This window comes from Heloderma suspectum, chromosome 2 (assembly GCF_057233095.1).
Source record: "Heloderma suspectum isolate Gila_16-S chromosome 2, 16-S_ref, whole genome shotgun sequence".
Taxonomy (NCBI): Eukaryota; Metazoa; Chordata; class Lepidosauria; order Squamata; family Helodermatidae; genus Heloderma; species Heloderma suspectum.
Window position 1 is genome coordinate 293,925,302 of NC_139459.1, and position 20,955 is coordinate 293,946,256.

At 42.4% G+C, this 20,955-nt stretch overlaps 1 long non-coding RNA gene across 2 annotated transcripts in view; it reads left to right on the forward strand.

Moving 5' to 3' along the window:
• Nucleotides 1-20,955, forward strand: part of LOC146354840 (uncharacterized) — a 100,308-nt gene that overhangs the window by 40,194 nt on the left and 39,159 nt on the right. For both annotated transcript variants that reach the window (XR_014788520.1, XR_014788521.1), the window contains one exon: nt 16,390-16,452. This is a non-coding gene — a long non-coding RNA (uncharacterized LOC146354840). The remainder of the gene's footprint in view (nt 1-16,389; nt 16,453-20,955) is intronic.

The window sequence follows — 20,955 nt, forward strand, 5'->3', positions numbered from 1 at the left end:
AGATCTGATGTAGGGTCTGTCTGGACACAGCATGATGTATCTATAGGTCACAGAATTTAAAGAAGTGAATTTTAATTTGTATTAAGAAGGGCGTTTGGTATGTCAAGTAATATTAGCTGTTAAATCAGTTATATATTTACCCCACATCAGTGAGAATCTGGGAAAGCAGTAAATTTGAGACTAACATTTGAGACTAAGGTGATTGAGCGGGTGGTGGCGGTGCAGTTGAAGGCACACTTGGAAGAAACTGATTATCTAGACCCATTTCAATCAGGCTTCAGGCTTGGGCATGGGACAGAAACGGCCTTGGTCACCTTGGTAGATGATATGAGGAGGGCTCTGGATAGGGGCGAATGCTCCTTCCTTGTTCTCCTCAACCTCTCAGCGGCTTTTGATACCATTGACCATGGTATCCTCCTGGACCGCCTGGAGGGGTTGGGCATTGGAGATACCGTATTGCGGTGGTTCCGGTCCTTCCTTTCCGGCAGGTACCAGAGGGTAGCACTGGCAGAGGAGGTTTCGGACCCGTGGCCACTTACTTGTGGGGTGCCACAGGGTTCCATCCTCTCCCCAATGCTATTTAACATCTATGTGAAGCCGCTGGGGGCTATCATCAGGAGGTTTGGGGTGCAGTGTCATCAATATGCGGATGACACGCAGCTCTACCTCTCATTCAAATCTTCACCAAGGTTGGCCGTAGAATCCCTGTCCAAATGTCTGGAGACGATGAGTGGCTGGATGGGGAGGAATAAGCTGAAGCTGAACCCTGACAAGACCGAGGTACTTTTGGTGGGAGACAAGAGGAGGCTAGGGGATGTTGACCTGATGTTGAATGGGGTACGGCTACCCTTGAAAGACCAGGTCCGCAGCCTGGGGGTCATTTTGGACTCCCAGCTGTCCATGGAGGCTCAGGTGTCAGCTGTGAGCCGGACAGCACTGTATCAACTCCATCTGATACGGTGGCTGCACCCCTTCCTTCCCGACCATCTGCTCCCATCGGTTGTACATGCCCTGGTCTCTCATTTAGACTACTGTAATGCGCTGTACATGGGGTTACCCTTGAAGACGGTTCGGAAACTGCAGCTGGTACAGAACGCGGCGGCTCGCCTGATTAAAGGCAGCCGCCGGCGAGATCACATCACTCCAGTGCTGAAGGAGTTGTACTGGTTACCAGTTGTTTTCCGGGCCACATTCAAGGTGTTGGTTTTGACCTTTAAAACCCTATATGGTTCTGGCCCAGCCTATCTTAAGGAGCACCTCCAGCAGCACCAGACAGGCCGCTTAACAAGATCAGCCTCAGATGGCCTTCTCTCTGTCCCATCAGCCGGGACAGCTAGACTGGTGGGGACGAGGGAGAGGGCCTTTTCTGTGGTGGCCCCCACTCTGTGGAACTCCCTCCCTAGGGAACTCTATCATGCCCCCTCTTTAATGAGCTTCCGTCGTGCATTAAAAACGTGGCTGTTCAGGCAGGCATTTGGGGTGGGTTAGGGTATTTTAGAAAACGTTTTTATTGTTTTTTTACTGTATGTTGTACATCGCCCAGAGTGGCTGGGTGACCAGCCAGATGGGCGATTAATAAATTTAATAATAATAAAAAAATAACATGGATTTGAGTTACCTCATTTTACCTCAATGCAAAGTTTCTTGTTTGAACCACAATCCCTACTCCTATTTTAACCATTTTAACTAGGGATATGCATTGGATACAGACAAAGGCTGAGCCGAATCAGTCTCCTTTGGACTGTTTTTGGTGCTACCTGAGGCATAGCAAGATTCCCTCAAAAGTTACCAGAACTGAACCTGGACCCAGAACTTCATTTAGGCTTTGGAAAGGCAGACAAAAAAAGTCAAGTGTATTTTGGTTTCATTTCTCTAAATGCTGATGATGAGTAGGGGGAGGGGGGTTGACTGACAGGTCCACTTTCCAATTTGTTGGGTATGTTTTACCTGGGGGAGGGATTGTGAGTTTCATAAAAATCAGTGCCTCCAGTTTCCTCCACTCTCTGATAGTTTCTTTCAATGCGTAAAGAATTTTGGTGGGCGTGAGATAATTTTTCTATTGGCTTCTTTCTCATTCCTGATTTTGATGGTCCTTTCTCCATCCCAGATTTCCACCACCACCCCCGCCCCAGTCTTTCTCCTGCACTGCAGTTTTCATTTTCTTGCTTATCCTTGCTGCTTTTCTAATCTTTCTTCCCTAATTATGTGCCTCTCTTTTAAGACTTAGAACAGTTTATCCCCACTCCCTCTCCCCCTTATAGGGGAAAAAATAAACTTCTTTTAAAAAAATGCAGTTCTATTCAGGGCTGCCCCACCCATGAAGAAGAGTGAGGCATCCACATCAGGCGGTGGAACAGGAGCAGCAGCAAATGATGTCGCTCCCCTCCGCTACCTGCCTAGGTGCCTAGTACAGGTGCCACCTCCAGCGGGTGCTCCGGAGAGCCCCACCAGCCAGCCTTCTGCCATAGTATTTGCCACAGTGAGAAAGCGTTTTGTGGGTCTCTCTGTAGCAGCCACCTGCCCTCTCTTTCCCTCATTGTGCATGGCCAGAAGCAGGGGTGTTATTAGAAGAGGGCTCACCTGGGCATGGGCCCCAGATCTTCTTGAGCTGTGCCCGGATCTTTTGAGCGGTCCTAATTGCCATTTTTTTTTTACATTTTCCCATTGACTTGCATTGGAAAACATAAATGGCCATAACTTTTTTCTTTTAAAAGATAAATACATGACATTTGGAGACCTGGTAGCCCCCATGGAGCTAATTGAACCTGCCCATTTTCAGACAGTTAGGTCCAGCGACTTTTGTGCTAGTCACAGGTAAAATTCGCTATTTTCAAGAAAATCTGTCAAAGCAAAGAGCTATACTTTTTGTGTGCTTCCACATACATGCATGGAGTTTGGGGACCTGGCAGCCCCTATATAGATGACCAAATCTGCTAAATTTCAGACAGGCCTGGTGGCTTTTGTTCTAGCCACAGGTAAAATTTGATTTTTTCAAGAAAATGTGTCAAAGCAAAGAGCTATATTTTTTTTGTGCTTCCACATACATGCATGGAGTTTGGGGATCTGGCAGGCCCTATGGAGCTGACTGAACCTGCCAAATTTCAGACAGTTAGATGTAGTGGCTTTTGTGCTAGCCATGCATAAAGTTTCCTTTTCTCTCTCTTTGTTTTGAATATATTTTTATTTATTTTATCTTTATAAACACTACCAAAATTACAAACAACCTACTCAGTACTTCAGTTCTCATCCATACAATATTTTAGTTAGGAAACCATAAAAACAGAAAGAGAAGAAGGAAAGGAAAAAAGAAAAAAAGAAAAATAAACTCCAACATCTCCCAACTTCCAATGGTATTCTATTTTAAAAAACTATATCTATTATACAATCTTACCATTTAGTAAAACAATCTTTTATATCAATGCAACAGTTCTACACTTCATTCCTCAAAGCCTGAATATTAGTAGTAGTAATAATAATAATAGTAATCAAAAAGAGAGTATAGTATTGTATAATAATAAAACTTAAGATAAATCTTCAACAGTCAATAATATTTTTATACTAGATATTTTGTCTATTTTAAAATATAAAATAGAAGAAGATACATAAAGAGAAAGAGAGAAAAAAAAATAATAAAAGAATACATAAAGGTAAACAAATATATATAAAGTCATTTCTTCTGAGTTAGCCTAGATCATGAAAACTACACACAAGCAGTTTCTAAACAGTACTTGTTTAGAAATTCCATTTCATGGAATTGTGACAAGAGTTCTCACGCATTTTAACATTCAACCAAGCCTCCACCATTTCATGATTCGTAAACTTCTTCATCTGGTCTCCAGACCAAATACAAAGTGTAGCAGGATATTTTAAGTAACATTGTAAGTTCATTTGTTTTGCCAGATTCTTTGCTTTGATAAATTGCCTTCTTTTTTTCGCCACTTCTTTGATGTAATCTGTGAACAGCATAATTTTATCCAGTTTCCAGGAAAGGCTTCCAGCTTGTTTTGCCAAATTCAGGATATAACACTTTGTGGAGACTTTTGGAAATTGAACTACAATTGTATAATCATTCCCTTTAGGATTTGGCACACGAAATGCCTGCTCAATATCAAGAGAATAATCAGAGGATATAGAAAGTATTTCATGCAAAAGTTTATCCACAAAAGTAGACAATTTCATATCATTAGACAAGCTTTTAATCCCCACTATACGTACGTTGGCTCGCCTCCAATTGAGAGATTCTGTCAGATATATTTTTACAAATAACTTGTGTCATAGTTTCATTTCTTGCCACTCGGTCTTCAAGCTTGTTAATTTTGGACTCCATTTTTTTCTGTGATGCATTAATTAAATTCACGGCTCTCTGCATATCAGTGATGGAATTTTGAATTAAGTCCAGCCTTTGAACTAGTCCCGAAAATTGCGAAGACAGGGTTTTCATCATCGTAAATAATAGTTTCCTTTTCTCAAAGACTAAAACAAAAAGTAAAAACTGCCAAACTACACAGGGGATTAGAAATCCTAATCAGAAGGTATTTAAGGTGACCATTAGGAGGTCACTATCCCTAATCTCTGGTGTAGGTTTTACTGAGATGCAAAAAATCTCTCACCCTACTTTTCTGCTCTTACATGCCCAGTATTGGGAGCTTGCTTGCAATGAAATTCTGAACAGGGAGAAGGAAGGGAAGAAAGAGCTTCATGTGAAATACTGGTATTTCACACAGCACCTGATTTTACTGCCTCAAAGTGGAACCTTTGGATTCTGTAGAAGTTTAGTAGCTTCAGTACAGCAAAGGATCCAATCAGTGGCCATAAACTTGTTTCTCCCCCTCCATTTTAATTTCTCGTAAATAGCTGTAGGACTCAAATTATTTCAAAAGGAGGGTTAGGACTATGTGGCATAATGGAACTGCTAAGGCTTTTAAACAGGTTCTACAGTTTAAAAAAAGCTAGAAAAAGTCCTCAGCCACCTCACCTCATAAAGTTTATTTATGTATGTGCAATTTTTACAAACCCTCCACAGCCTCCTTCACAGCCTCTGAAGTACTACCTCTCTGAAGGGAGCCACTTGGCTTATGGAATTCTCTCTACCCCCCCTGCATTTCCAGTCACCATTCTTCTTTTCTTCTTCTGTCCCTTCCCTTCCCTTCCCCTCCCCTATCCTGTTCTTTCTTTCTCTTCTTTATTCCACCCAGAGCATATCTTAAAGAGAATTCTCTTTGGTGGGCAAGATAAGTTCTGAACTGTATTTGACTTTATACAAACAGACAAGAGGCTTGGGTTTTCTCCTTCTCAGTTAAGTCTTTGAGAAGAGTGGATTCACATGGCTGCAGAGAAACAAATCTGGTGCTGTTTTGTTTGTCGGTTGCCATTATCCAGCAATAGGAAGGGCTGTAGCTCAGTGGTAGAGCACATGCGTGGCACACAGAAAGTCCCAGTTTCAATCCCCAGCATCTCCAGGTAGGGCTAGGAAAGAATCCTGCCTGAAACCCTGGAGAGCCGCTGCTGCCAGTCAGCATCAACAATACTGCACTAGATGGACCCGGGGTCTGACTCAGTATAAGGCAGCTTCCTATGTTCCTATGAACAGAAAGCTTTAATAAAAATAGGAGTTTTTGGTTTGTTTTTTAAGTGGAGGGGAGATAAATACTGCTCATTTATACAATCCTATGTATGCCTACTGAGAAGTCCCATTATGTTTAATGAGGCTTACCCTCAGGAAAGTGTGCATAGGATTCCAGCACAAGTTACTTTTGCAGGGACGTTTGCACTTTGATGTTCTGGATGTTTACTCGGAAATAAGTCCTGAGTTGTGAGCAGGGTATTGCAGGCATAATACAGTGCCTACCCACTTCCACCTAATGAATTGACTACCCTTTCAGCTCAGTCCTATGCATGTTTTGACATCTGTGGGTTTGTGTGTGGGGTTTTTTTTTTTGCATGAATGCTAGCTTCAGTGATGAGGGAAAGGCACGTAGTACATGCTCAGAGTTTCTCCATAACTTAGCCCTAGTTTTGAAAACAAACTCATTGGCTGAATCCTGGTGAAGTCTAGGCACAACGGATGTCTGAAGTTATGGAAAGGAAGATCCAATGAGAGCTTGTGCATAACAAGGAGGAGGTAGAGAGGAGTTGCACAAAACAAGAGATCTGTTTTTATGAAGAGTTGCTGGAGGATGGTAGGATGAGGAGGGATGGTTGCATGGAGGGGAATAGAATTGGTAGGGGGAGAATGTAAGTGCTTAGTGGTGAAAGAAAAGCATTCTGCATATGCTGAGAGGCACTCTGTATTTAAGAACATAAGAGCCGTGCTGCATCAAACCAAGGTCCATCTAGTCCAGCGTTCTGTTCACACAGTGGCCAATCAGATGTCCATGGGAAACCCACAAGTAGAACATGAGTGCAATAGCACCTTCCCACCCATGTTTCCCTGCTGCTAATATTGGTGAAATGTAAATAAATTCTAGTCATTCTAAATTAGAATGCATATATATCCTTCAGAAACTTTGCAGGTTTCTTGCCTGGGAGACACCTCTAATGGCCTATGCATTTTCATACAAATTTACCCAAAAAAACTGTTGGGGAAGGGGTGAAGGAAAGCAAATCACTCCCTCCCGAAACTGGAGAACTCCCCTTCCACATGAAGGAACTGCACTTATCCTTCTGAAAGAACTCCCCTTCCACATGAAGGAACTGCACTTATCCTTATTGCTGCACTTATCCTTCTGAAACTTTGCTGGTTTCTTACTTAGGGGCAACTCTAGGCTGTCTGTAATTTTCAGAACAATGGTCCACAAGGAAAATATGGACAGAAGTATGTCCTCTTTTGGAGCCCTCAAAATGTCAAGGCCACCCTTGCACAAAAATCTTTGTGGCTATCATGCTGAAATTTGAAAACATGATCTCCTCTGATGGGGCAATGAATCCTGAAATGTGTATCCAATTCTTCCAAGTAATACAAATTTTATTGGCAGTTCCCTTTAAAAGAAAATCAAAATATAAACCCTGCACCTATTTTTCTGACATTGGGCAGGTGTAATCCCCTTCTAGGGGGCTACTATGCCTGAAATTATCATCCAGTTCTGACCAAGATAAAAAAAAATTAAAAGTTTTTTTTTAAAAAAATTCCAATGGTAGTCAACAGGCAACATACTCATTTTTCCAAATCTTGACTCAGGTTTGGTGCTGAGCTGAAATGGTCCGACTACAAATTGGCCTGAGCAGAAGTGGGATGTTTTCCAAAATGCTGAATCAGGGCCTGAGTTGAAGTGGGATGGGGGCTCAGTGCACACTTCTTATGTATGTATGTAATCTATACACAAATGCAAGCACACCACGTGCACACCACACACCCACACACACACACACACACACACACATATACTGTATATTAGAGGTGCACTTAGACTTGGATATATTAGAGATAGATAGATGGATGGATGGATGGATGGATGGATGCAAATTTTTGTTATGGGCCTGTGCCCCAGATCTTTTAAGAACCTAGCAACGCCCCTGGCCAGAATAAATGGTGGCAGAGTCTTGCGAGAGCCCCACAAAAACATCACAAGACCTGCATGAATTTCCACAAGAGCCTCATGAGAACCATGCAAACTCCCACTTGAGAGACCCATGGCCACTTCTTCCAGCTGCGCGGCTCTCCATAGAGGTGATGCAGCGGCACTGAAGGTAGGTGAATGACTGACTGGGTGAGGTGGGAAGGTGGGCAATGTGGCGGTGCATCTTCTCCCACCTCAGGCGGCAAGTGACCTTACCCTGGGGCTGGTTCTGTTTGTTCCTTGTCCTTCTATTCTTTTTATTTCGCGTGTGTATGTTATCTTTAATTGGTTTATTATGTTTATGTTTATTATTATTATTATTATTATTTTATATTAGTATTAGTTTTAGTTAGCACTATTACATCCCATATCAATATTTTAATAAATACATTTGGTCTAGCTACAGGATGCACAACTTACATAATTACTGTAGTTTCAAGATAATTTATGGGTATGACTTGTATATTCAGACAGTAAATTTCAAGTCTTACTCCCACCACATTGGCAGTCTCAGGTTATACAACCAATGAAATCTGAAACTGACATACCTAAAATGTATGTCACACTGTTTCCCCCATTATCTTATTCCAAGATCTAACACACAGTAAAAGACGGTAAGGAACAGACATGGTTGTTCTCTTGTTTACTAGGAGGAGATGTAAAGCTGCTTCTTCCCTATCTCAGTTTAACAGAGCTGTTCCAGCAGTGCTCCAAACCTCAGAACAGCAAATGCTGAAGCGCATAACCATGAGATTTTCATTCTGTGTCCATAATTTGTTTTCAATAAAAGTTTGATTTGCTCCAGTCAGCCAAAGAGGCCCAAGAAACAGATGGATTCCCCCCACCCACCCACAAAGCAAATTCGTAATGTGAGAAAAAATGATTATCATAATTGTAATATAATACACTACTCGACATAGCACTGGAGTATGCCACAGTTCTCATGTTTTTACTTGCTTTTGTCTTCCCTCTGAGCACATGAAGGCAGGCAGGCAGCACAGAATTGCAATTTTCTCCCTGCTGAAAAAGAACAGATTGCATTCAACTATGAGGACATTTCAATTGTCATCGCTGCTGTTATTTTTTAATGAGTTCTGTCTAAAAGAAGCTAATAGAGCATTGTTGGGGGTGGTGGGATGGTGCATATGTGCTCTTCTGTCATTCAAACATTTGTTTGCTGCTGCTTTCCCAAACATCAACACCACCATTTGTCAAAAATATTTGTTTCTTGTACTAAAGAAATGGCATGGACTTGGAATCAGGGTGGCTTTGGAAATTTTGGCACCTCCTTATGTAAGAAAATCTCTGTGCTACAATGAGTCACAGGAAAAAAAGGCTGGAAATCACTGTCTTCATTATTCACAATTGAAACGATTAATAAAAATGTATTTTGTGTACTTTTTATAAAAAGAACCTATGGTTAAAGTATACATTTATTGATTGATATACTGGTTTGGATGCTATGAGTTGTAAATGGAAGAAAGTTCATGGAACTTTCTGCTTCCTCCTCCACACATCTGCCTGACCCCCCCCCCCAGGGTTGGGACACCTTCCTGAATAGCATGGGATGGTGTGTGTCTGGGCTGCTGGTGGAGGTGGTGGACAGAGGTAACTTCAGTGAATGGCACTGCCTTTACCCGATTTTGGGTGATGCCTCCTGTATCCCATCCCATGCTGTTCCAGAGGGTCTCCCAACCCATCTGGAGAGGCTTTTGAGGGAGCACAAGTGGATTCATGGGGGAACACAGAACTGGAAGGTTTCCTTCTGTGAATTTCTTTTCATTCACAATCCAAGTCCTTTATTTCTTAAATATTAAAAGAAATAAAAAATTATTTTAAAATATTTTTTCTCAGGTATAGTTGGTTTCTGAGTTGTTCTGCACTTTCTTTCAACTTCTAGGCCAAATATAATTTCAAACTGTGAAGACTATGTTCAGGATAAGACTTAAGGAAATGAGACCTGGATATCAACGGGAGGAAAAAACAATTCCCCATATACTCTTACATACTGTTGTTATCCTGGTCCTTTTATTGTTTTGTTTTGTTTTCATATATTTTCCCTCTTAACTGCTTCCACAGCAACAAGATCTGCAGGAAGCTATTCTATGTTTTCTATTTTTTTCTTCTGTTTTGCTGATTCAAGTAGACTAACATCAAAAAGAGAAGAAAATGGGATTATGACTGTCTTAAATTTTAAAGAGCAAGAGGCAGATGCCAAGTGTTTGCATGGGTACAAGCAAAATCTTAAATTATGGCCCAGTCCTATGAGTTGCTTTATAGACATAGTAGATCAAACTACTACTGTGCAGCTGGTGCAAGGACTGAGCAGGTGCATTTGTGCCTGTGGTGAAACTAGACTCCAGACCAATGCAAAAGCAGCTGTGCCTACCCTTACCTTTTCCTGCAAAAGATTCCTTGTAGTATGCTATAAAACTGTTTTTAAACCAAGGTAGTTTAGATCAGGCAGGTGTCCATAAATTTACTCTCCAGGGCCAAGTGTGCTTGTCTTCTGTTGAGAAATATCACCCCACCCCACCCCTCGCCTTCCCCACGTGTGCTGATGTTTGGGTTATGGATACCAGCAAAGTTCTCTCAAGCCAGACTTGGAGATGAATTTTAAGGGCTTGTAAAAGCCCACCTCAAACGACAGGTGTTCTCTCTCTCTCTCTCTCTCTCTCTCTCTCTCTCTCTCTCACACACACACACACACACACACACACACACTTTATCCCATGCACTGTGTGTGCACTGTTTATGAGCATCAGTCATCTATAAAATGTTCAGCTTGAGTCTTAATGTATGCAAGGTTCTTTGCTGAAACATGCACTTTCCTGCCATTTTCCATCTGGTGCTGTCACAGAGTTAGTTACCAATAAAGAACTGATTCTTGGATGAAGGGTGACAAGTGCCACTTCTTACACAGATGCGTTGAACAGCTAGCAAATATGACAAGGAACATTTGAAAAGCTGATGGTAAGGTAAATGACTATCTTAAGTGAGTTGGATTTGAGAAAGAGATTTTGTTCCCCTGTAAGAACATTCTCCTTTAAAACAAAGTATGACAAATAGCAATCTGTCATGCATGGCTCGTTTAAGGACCAAACTAGACGTTACCCCAATCGCGCTGCAGCCAGAGAAAACGGCAACTGCAAATTTAGCTCACCCTCTGTAATGTCTAATAGAATTTACTTCATGTTGTTAGGTCATAATGTTGTTTTCCCCCACTCCCTGCTCCACATCACTGCCTGCACTGGTGGGGTCAGGAATGATGTCATGTCATGACTCAAGTTACTATGAAGATGGAAATGGGGAGATAAATGTGCCATTTTCGGTAACAGCCATAGTTATGATAGCGCTGTTCAAGTACTTGGAAGGTTGTTACAGAGAGGAAGGCCCACATCTCTTCTCCATCATCCCAGAGTGCAGGACACGGGATAATGGGGTCAAGTTACAGGAAGCCACATTCCGGCTGAACATCAGGAAAAACTTCCTGACTGTTAGAGCAATAGGACAATGGGACCAATGACCTAGGGAGGTGGTGGGCTCTCCCACACTGGAGGCGTTCAAGATGAGGCTGGACAGCCATCTGTCAGGGATGCTTTGACTTGGATTTCTGCATTGAGCAGGGGGTTGGACTCGATGGTCTTATAGGCCCCTTCCAACCCTACTATTCTATGATTCTATGTCTAGTTTGACCCTAAAAGCAGAACTATCAGTAGAATCCAATGCTGACTGTCCACCAGCAGAACAAAAACCACTTGTGGAATAGACTGCCTTTCCCTGCTGCAGCCCCCTTGTGCCCCCCATCTTCTCCAGATGGTGGAGGAACCTCTGGAGCAGATTTTGACGGTGTGGGGGGGATGCAGCAGGGAGGAGAGCAAGGGAAAATCCCACTGTGTGAGCAGGTGTGCGCTTGCACAACATTGGATTTAACCACATACTTCACTTCAGCAAACACATGTTCCTCAACTCATCTTTGCAGAAGTAACTTGAGGGATGTCCATGACCATGGAAGGAGAAGCGAATGGTGGCTTACCCCAGATTTTTCTAGGAATTGGCAGGGCTCCACGAACGGGTACTGTTGCACTCGTGTCCTGCTTGTTGGTTCCCTGTCAACTGCTGATTGGCCACTGTGTGAACAGAATGCTGAACTAGATGGACTCTTCATCTGATCCAGCATGGCTCTTCTTGTGTTCTTATGTTCTTAGCCCCTTAACCCCACATGAGTAGCACAAGACAATCTGGGGCCTGCCCTATAATATGTACTTTCTCTCTTAAGACATTCACTGTCTGCTTATTGTTTAAAGTGAATCAAAGGGAGCACAATGTAATAATCTGCCTTATCACAAGAATAATGTCACCTTTTTCTTAAAATACTAGAAATTAATTTGAGCTCTAGGAAAGGCAAGATAGTAATTAAAATAAAACAAACATAAATAAAGGTAAGTGTTAAAAGATATAAAGCCATTATCAGAAAAGGGTGGCAACCCCAATGCTTTTATGTTTTGTTGTTACTGACTCTTTGGTTTTTGTTCAACATCCCAGATAGCAAGGCCAGGAATCCCGCTTTGTTTCTGTTGTTCTTTTTTTTGGTGGGCAAAAGACTTGTTTCAAGTCTTTTTTGAATTGTGTCAAAATGTTCCTCTCTTCTGATTTGGTCTGTATTCAGAACATAACAACATGCTTCACAAGATAACAGACCAACAGAAAAGATACATTCAGAGCTGTCATGAAGTGGCACAAATTTAGTGAGCAGTGAAGCTGCCTTGTTCAAGTTGGGGAGTCTTTTTACATGTGTTGATTACTGCCTAAATGTGTTCTTGTACCAAACTTCTATGTTTCTTGCTTCTACAATATACAGCTGGTAATCCATCTTTCAATAATTCCTTGGAGAACATTTCGATATATTTGAGACATGCTACTCCTTCCTTTTCTGGCACAACTGTCTGCATGGTTACACAAGCTAATGGGTGCTGACTTACAGGTGTTTTTGTTTGTTTGTTAGTTTGTTTTGTTCAAGATTCCAGGAATTGTAAAGATTTGTTATGTATAACTTGCTGCCTATTCATGCTACAGGAGCCTGAAATGCAGGCGTGTACTGTGCTTACTGCCCTTTCCTTAATTGCCTTGTACAAAACTTCCATTAATATTACTATCTTTCAAGCTTGCGTGACTATGCCATTGACCTGTTGTTGTTCAGTCGTTCAGTCGTGTCCAACTCTTCGTGACCCCATGGACCATAGCACGCCAGGCCTTCCTGTCCTGCGCTGTCTCCCAGAGTGTGCTCAAGTTCATATTCATTGCATCGGTGATGCTATCTAGCCATCTCATCCTCTGTCGTCCCCTTCTCCTTTTGCCTTCAGTCTTTCCCAGCATCAGGGTCTTTTCCAGAGAGTTTTCTCTTTGCATTAGGTGGCCAAAATATTGGAGCTTCAGCTTCAGTATCTGTCCTTCCAATGAGCACTCAGGGTTGATTTCCTTTAGGATGGACTGATTTGACCTCCTTGCAGTCCAGGGGACTCGTAAGAGTCTTCTCCAGCACCACAGTTCGAAAGCATCAATTCTTCGGCGCTCAGCCTTCCTTATAGTCCAGCTCTCACAGCCATACATTACTACTGGGAAAACCATAGCTTTGATTATGTGGACCTTTGTCGGCAAGGTGATGTCTCTGCTTCTTACTATGCTGTCTAGGTTTGCCATAGCTTTCCTCCCCAGGAGCAAGCGTCTTTTAATTTCGTGGCTACAGTCACCGTCTGCGGTGATCTTGGAGCCCAAGAAAATACAATCTGTCACTGCTTCCATTTCTTCCCCTTCTATATGCCAGGAAGTGATGGGGCCAGATGCCATGATCTTCGTTTTTTTAATGTTGAGTTTCAAACCAGCTTTTGCACTCTCCTCTTTCACCCTCAACAAGAGGCTCTTGAGATCCTCTTCGCTTTCTGCCATTAGGGTGGTATCGTCTGCATATCGGAGGTTGTTGATAATTCTCCCGGCAATCTTAATTCCGACCTGTGATTCATCCAACCCGGCGTTTCTCATGATGTACTCTGCATATAAGTTAAATAAGCAGGGTGACAATATGCAGCCTTGTCGTACTCCTTTCCCAATTTTGAACCAATCGGTTGTTCCATGTCTGGTTCTTACTGTTGCTTCTTGACCCTCGTACAGGTTTCTCAGGAGACAGGTAAGGTGGTCTGGTACTCCCATCACTTTAAGAATTTGCCACAGTTTGTTGTGATCCACACAATCAAAGGCTTTAGCGTAGTCAATGAAGCAGAAATAGACGTTTTTCTGGAATTCTCTTGCTTTCTCCATGATCCAGCGAACGTTGGCGATTTGATCTCTAGTTCCTCTGCCTCTTCGAAACCCAGCTTGTACTTCCGGTAGTTCTCGGTTCGCATACTGCTGAAGCCTAGCTTTTAGGATTTTGAGCATCACCTTGCTGGCATGTGAAATGAGCGCAATTGTGCGGTAGTTTGAACACTCTTTGGCGTTGCCCTTCTTTGGAATTGGAATGTAAACTGACCTTTTCCAGTCTTGTGGCCACTGTTGAGTGTTCCAAATTTGTTGGCATATTGAGTGCAGCACTTTAACAGCATCATCTTTTAGGATTTTAAATAGCTCAGCTGGAATGCTGTCATCTCTGCTAGCTTTGTTGTTACTAATGCTTCCTAAGGCCCACTTGACTTCACTCTCGAGGATGTCCGGCTCAAGCTGAGTGACCGCACTCTCATGGCTATCAGGGACATTCAGCTCTTTCCTGTATAGTTCTTCTGTGTATTCTTTCCACCTCTTCTTAATCTCATCTGCTTCTGTTAGGTCCCTGCCTTTTTTGTCCTTTATCATGCCCTTCTTTGCACAAAACGTTCCCTTGAGATCTCCAATTTTCTTGAAGAGATCTCTAGTCTTTCCCATTCTGTTGTTTTCCTCAATTTCTTTACATTGTTCATTTAAGAAGGCCTTCTTGTCTCTCCTTGCTATTCTCTGGAACTCTGCATTCAGTTGGATATATCTTCCCCTTTCTCCCTTGCTTTTCGCTTCCCTTCTTTCTTCAGCTATTTGTAAAGCCTCATCAGACAGCCACTTGGCTTTCTTGCATTTCTTTTTCTTTGGGATGGATTGAGTTGCTGCCTCCTGAACAATGTTACGGACCTCCGTCCATAGTTCCTCAGGCACTCTGTCTATCAGGTCTAATCCCTGAAATCTATTCCTCACCTCCACTGTATATTCATAAGGGATATGATTGAGGTCATACCTGAATGGTTTAGTGGTTTTCCCTTATGCTCTTCAATTTAAGCTGAAATTTTGCAACAAGAAGCTCATGATCTGAGCCACAGTCAGCTCCAGGTCTTGTTTTTACTGACTGTACAGAGCTTCTCCATCTTTGACTGCAAAGGACATAATCAATCTGATTTCAATATTGACCATCTGGTGATGTCCATGTGTAGAGTCGTCTCTTGTGCTGTTGGAAAAGAGTGTTTGCTATGATCAGCGTGTTCTCTTGGCAAAACTCTATTAGCTTTTGTCCTGCTTCATTTTGTACACCCAGGCCATGCCTGCCTGTTATCCCGGTGATTTCTTGATTTCCTACTTTAGCATTCCAATCCCCTATGATGAAGAGGACATCTTTTTTTGGTGTTAGTTCTAGAAGGTGTTGTAGGTCTTCATAGAACCGATCAACCTCAGCTTCTTCGGCATCAGTGGTTGGGGCATAGACTTGAATTACTGTGATGTTGAATGGTTTGCCTTGGATTCGTACTGAGATCATTCTATCATTTTTAAGATTGTACCCCAGTCCTGCTTTTCCCACCCTTTTGTTGACTATGAGTGCTACTCCATTTCTTCTAAGGGATTCTTGCCCACAATAGTAGATATGATGGTCACCTGAATTAAATTCGCCCATGCCTGTCCATTTGAGTTCGCTGATTCCCAAGATGTCGATGTTCAATCTTGCCATCTCATGTTTGACCACCTCCAGCTTACCTTGATTCATTGATCTGACATTCCAGGTTCCTAAACAATATTGTTCTTTACAGCATCGGATTTTCTTTTCACCACCAGACACATCCACAGCTGAGTGTCCTTTTGGCTTTGGCCCAGCCGCTTCACTCTTTCTGGCGCTACTTGGAAATACCCTCTGCTCTTCCCCAGTAGGATATTGGACACCTTCCGACCTGAGGGGCTCATCTTCCGGCATCATATCTTTTAGCCTTGTGATACGTTCCATGGGGTTTTCTTGGCAAGAATACTGGAATGGGTTGCCATTTCCTTCTCCAGTGGACCACATTTTGTCAGAACTCTCTACCATGACCTGTCTGTCTTGGGTGGCCCTGCACTGCATAGCTTATGGCTTCACTGAGTTACGCAAGCCCCTTCGCCACAACAAGGCAGTGATCCATGAAGGGGGCCATTGACCTATTGGGATACTAATACGTTATTTTACATGACTGGATAGCTTCATGAAAATGTATAGATTTATAATAGGTTAGTTATCCATACTCCTCTCCAACAGAAGACAATACGAAAAGAATATGATCTAATTTTTCTGGCAACCTCAGCTCCTCAAGGTTGAATGATGTCCTGTAACTGCTATCAGTACATGTGTTAGCCATTAGATAAGTCAAGTAATCACTGAAGCAAAGTAGAGGTGCCCTGACTTTGGAATGTCCCAAAGGAGACATGATTAGCACCAACTTTGTTTTCTTTTTGGCACCAATTTAAAATGCTTCTTTTTGCCCAGACACTTTAACATTTTCATTTGAATATTTTAAAAATATAAATGTAAGTTATTTCTACACAGAACTGAATGTTGTGTTTTTGTTTCCCTTGCTAGTTGAAGAGTTGTTGTTTGCAGAAGAGGAACTCTCATCTCTGATCAGCCGCTTCAGGAGGCATCGTAAGTGTGGGATAGATGAAGGAGGAATTGCAAGGGGCAATCTACATTACAACTTTAAACTGGTTTCAAACCTGTTTTTAGTGATTATGGCTACCAAATACAGGAATTCTGGGAATTGTAGCTCTAGGAAGAGGGGCCACTTGGGCAGGGGACAAAGAATTCTTTGTCCAGCAAAGAATTCTCAGTACCCTCATGAAACTGCAGGATCCCTTTAGATAAACCAGTTTGAAACCAGTTTAAAGTTGTAATGTGTCTGAATGATGCAGCCTTTTAAATTGTTGGCCCAGGTGGAGTGGGGCAGGGGCCGTAGAACCTCTGCTTCAGAGAGCAAAATGTATTGGCTGAGCTCTGGAGAAATCTTTTAACGCTGCCACTTGATTTAGGGGAGTGTGTTTCATGATGCTTGTAAAACCATTTTTGCAGGTGCATCTAGTTCTCTCTCTGGCCTTCTGTTTTTTCAGAGTTTAACCTTGCCAGTGCAGTACTCCTAATGGACAGAGAGATGGCAGTATAAGGATAGGATGCCGGGGGTGGGTGGGTGGATTGTGTCTATGTAACCAGTGTCTAGAATTTGGCATCCAACAAGAATAAACTTCCCTTCGCTATTCCTGACTTTTCGATTCCTACAACTAGGCTTCTATTCAGTTTAAAGATCCTGTTCAGGGGACTCTGCTTTATTGCATGCCCAAGCTATGCCAATCTTCTAATTGGGTTAATGATGCCAGTAGCTCTGATTTCGGCATATGGTCAGATCTGGGTTATCTATGGAAAACCATCATGTATAAGAATGTGATCAAATGGGAAGATGATCATTTCTGTATGAGGAGTTTTCACTGCCTATGGGGTTCCATTGAAGATGGATACCCCATACACATTACTAACTCTAGTGTGGACTGCTTCAGTGATGGGAGCTGTGACTGGGCAAATCTGAGGTGGAAATGGAAGCTGTCTTACACTTTTTCTCAGATTTCCAACAAATGTTTGAAACTTGAAGCTTCCATTATTGCTGTTGTTCTTAGAAAAGAGGTTCCCTTGGAAATTAAATGCACTACTGGCAAAATGTGAGGCATCTGAGTAAAACCTTCATAGATCATATGAGCCTAAATGTGTAGTGCTTTTCAGCATCCGATTATTTCAGAGACTGGCATTCTGAGAGCATCTTCCTTTAAAATGGTAGGATTCTTTCTTAAATGTAAGCATGAAGTACAAGAGGAAGTTTCAAATGGGATTAGCATATTACTTTCCAGGAAGGAATATAAAAAAGAATGGGGAAAAAACCCCAGTTTCAGTTCTTCAATGACAGTCCCAAATCATTAGAGGAGCAGGATAATGTGGCCAGAAACCCATTTTTTCTCAGTATGAAAAGCTGGGATATTTATTCATTAGATGTTAGCTGCTTTATTCTTCACTGCAATGTTACCATATTGCAGAAATCATGCTAAAGCCATCAAATTATACAAAATTGTCAGGCAGCAGTGCTTAGAAGAAAGAAGAAACCCTTATTATATTGCTCTAGATTCCCTCCCCTATTGCTTTAATGATGCTTTCTACCATAACAGGGACATTCAGCCACTGCCTCCTAAATCTACAGCCAAATAATTAGCCTACATCAGTATGCAACAAAGGAAGCCTGCAGTTTTATTGTAATGTTTCTAACACCATATTAGTTTGTTTTAACATGTTACCATTGAGAAGAATAAATTTAGAAACATCACTGAAACTGCACCAAAATCACTTTTTCTGACTAACACCCCCCCCCACACACACACACAATTCCACCAGATCTTTTTGCTGGTACCCCTCACAAGCTTGCCCCTTCATGGATCACTGCCTTGTTGTGGCGAAGGGGCTTGCGTAACTCAGTGAAGCCATAAGCTATGCCGTGCAGGGCCACCCAAAACGGACAGGTCATGGCAGAGAGTTCTGACAAAATGTGGTCCACTGGAAAAGAAAATGGCAACCCACTCCAGTATTCTTGCCAAGAAAACCCCATGGAACGTATCACAAGGCTAAAAGATATGACGCTGGAAGATGAGCCCCTCAGGTCGGAAGGTGTCCAATATCCTACTGGGGAAGAGCAGAGGGTATTTCCAAGTAGCACCAGAAAGAGTGAAGCGGCTGGGCCAAAGCCGAAAGGACACTCAGCTGTGGATGTGTCTGGTGGTGAAAAGAAAATCCGATGCTGTAAAGAACAATATTGTTTAGGAACCTGGAATGTCAGATCAATGAATCAAGGTAAGCTGGAGGTGGTCAAACATGAGATGGCAAGACTGAACATCGACATCTTGGGAATCAGCGAACTCAAATGGACAGGCATGGGCGAATTTAATTCAGGTGACCATCATATCTACTATTGTGGGCAAGAATCCCTTAGAAGAAATGGAGTAGCACTCATAGTCAACAAAAGGGTGGGAAAAGCAGGACTGGGGTACAATCTTAAAAATGATAGAATGATCTCAGTACGAATCCAAGGCAAACCATTCAACATCACAGTAATTCAAGTCTATGCCCCAACCACTGATGCCGAAGAAGCTGAGGTTGATCGGTTCTATGAAGACCTACAACACCTTCTAGAACTAACACCAAAAAAAGATGTCCTCTTCATCATAGGGGATTGGAATGCTAAAGTAGGAAATCAAGAGATCACCGGGATAACAGCAGGCATGGCCTGGGTGTACAAAATGAAGCAGGACAAAAGCTAATAGAGTTTTGCCAAGAGAACACGTTGATCATAGCAAACACTATTTTTCAACAGCACAAGAGACGACTCTACACATGGACATCACCAGATGGTCAATATCGACATCAGATTGATTATGTCTTTTGCAGCCAAAGATGGAGAAGCTCTATACAGTCAGTAAAAACAAGACCTGGAGCTGACTGTGGCTCAGATCATGAGCTTCTTGTTGCAAAATTTCAGCTTAAATTGAAGAACGTAGGGAAAACCACTAAACCATTCAGGTATGACCTCAATCATATCCCTTATGAATATACAGTGGAGGTGAGGAATAGATTTCAGGGATTAGACCTGATAGACAGAGTGCCTGAGGAACTATGGACGGAGGTCCGTAACATTGTTCAGGAGGCAGCAACTCAATCCATCCCAAAGAAAAAGAAATGCAAGAAAGCCAAGTGGCTGTCTGATGAGGCTTTACAAATAGCTGAGGAAAGAAGGGAAGCGAAAAGCAAGGGAGAAAGGGGAAGATATATCCAACTGAATGCAGAGTTCCAGAGAATAGCAAGGAGAGACAAGAAGGCCTTCTTAAATGAACAATGCAAAGAAATCGAGGAAAACAACAGAATGGGAAAGACTAGAGATCTCTCCAAGAAAATCGGAGATCTCAAGGGAACGTTTTGTGCAAAGAAGGGCATGATAAAGGACAAAAAAGGCAGGGACCTAACCGAAGCAGATGAGATTAAGAAGAGGTGGAAAGAATACACAGAAGAACTATACAGGAAAGAGCTGAATGTCCCTGATAGCCATGAGAGTGCGGTCACTCAGCTTGAGCCGGACATCCTCGAGAGTGAGGTCAAGTGGGCCTTAGGAAGCATTAGTAACAACAAAGCTAGCAGAGATGACAGTATTCCAGCTGAGCTATTTAAAATCCTAAAAGATGATGCTGTTAAAGTGCTGCACTCAATATGCCAACAAATTTGGAACACTCAACAATGGCCGCAAGACTGGAAAAGGTCAGTTTACATTCCAATTCCAAAGAAGGGCAACGCCAAAGAGTGTTCAAACTACCGCACAATTGCGCTCATTTCACATGCCAGCAAGGTGATGCTCAAAATCCTAAAAGCTAGGCTTCAGCAGTATGCGAACCGAGAACTACCGGAAGTACAAGCTGGTTTCGAAGAGGCAGAGGAACTAGAGATCAAATCGCCAACATTCGCTGCATCATGGAGAAAGCAAGAGAATTCCAGAAAAACGTCTATTTCTGCTTCATTGACTACGCTAAAGCCTTTGATTGTGTGGATCACAACAAACTGTGGCAAATTCTTAAAGTGATGGGAGTACCAGACCACCTTACCTGTCTCCTGAGAAACCTGTACGAGGGTCAAGAAGCAACAGTAAGAACCAGACATGGAACAACCGATTGGTTCAAAATTGGGAAAGGAGTACGACAAGGCTGCATATTGTCACCCTGCTTATTTAACTTATATGCAGAGTACATCATGAGAAACGCCGGGTTGGATGAATCACAGGTCGGAATTAAGATTGCCGGGAGAATTATCAACAAACAACCTCCGATATGCAGACGATACCACCCTAATGGCAGAAAGCAAAGAGGATCTCAAGAGCCTCTTGTTGAGGGTGAAAGAGGAGAGTGCAAAAGCTGGTTTGAAACTCAACATTAAAAAAACGAAGATCATGGCATCTGGCCCTATCACTTCCTAGCATATAGAAGGGGAAGAAATGGAAGCAGTGACAGATTTTACTTTCTTGGGCTCCAAGATCACCGCAGACGGTGACTGTAGCCACGAAATTAAAAGACGCTTGCT